Raw genomic sequence first — 438 nt, forward strand, 5'->3', positions numbered from 1 at the left:
AAAAAAGCTTTCATTTGAGATGGTTTACTCCTAAAATCCCAGCATGTCATGTCATATTCCTACAGCTCATTTTCCACAGCCAGCTACTCAAGACACTACCCTAGAACAATGAACTGCCTTGTTCAAATATGTTAAGCGAAACATCAACACACAACTCTCACAAGTAATTGATGTATGACAGTTGAGGAGGTACAATGAAGTGTGTGTAATAAAAGATGGATCAAGCTGTTCCTCTTTTTTTATTATTACTGTGACTACCAGTAAAAGTCAAATTCACAGTAAACATGTAAATCAAACACTGACGTTTAATTGCCATCTCTGCTGAAATGAATATGGCTGTTATCAACCTAAATCAGATTAAATAATGACCACAACTTCCTTCTCACAGTGGGGATGAATTGCATTCAATTAAATAATTGTACCTGTTTTACATCTGAT

The 438-nt window shown here is 35.2% G+C and overlaps 1 protein-coding gene across 1 annotated transcript in view; it reads right to left on the reverse strand.

Annotated features, from left to right (window-relative positions):
* LOC107577830 (monocarboxylate transporter 6-like) overlaps positions 1-438 on the reverse strand; it is a gene marked incomplete at its 3' end in the record, with an annotated part of 9611 nt that overhangs the window by 6445 nt on the left and 2728 nt on the right. The window lies entirely within an intron of this gene.

Source organism: Sinocyclocheilus grahami, unplaced genomic scaffold (assembly GCF_001515645.1).
Source record: "Sinocyclocheilus grahami isolate Dianchi unplaced genomic scaffold, SAMN03320097.WGS_v1.1 scaffold7402.1, whole genome shotgun sequence".
Classification (NCBI taxonomy): domain Eukaryota; kingdom Metazoa; phylum Chordata; class Actinopteri; order Cypriniformes; family Cyprinidae; genus Sinocyclocheilus; species Sinocyclocheilus grahami.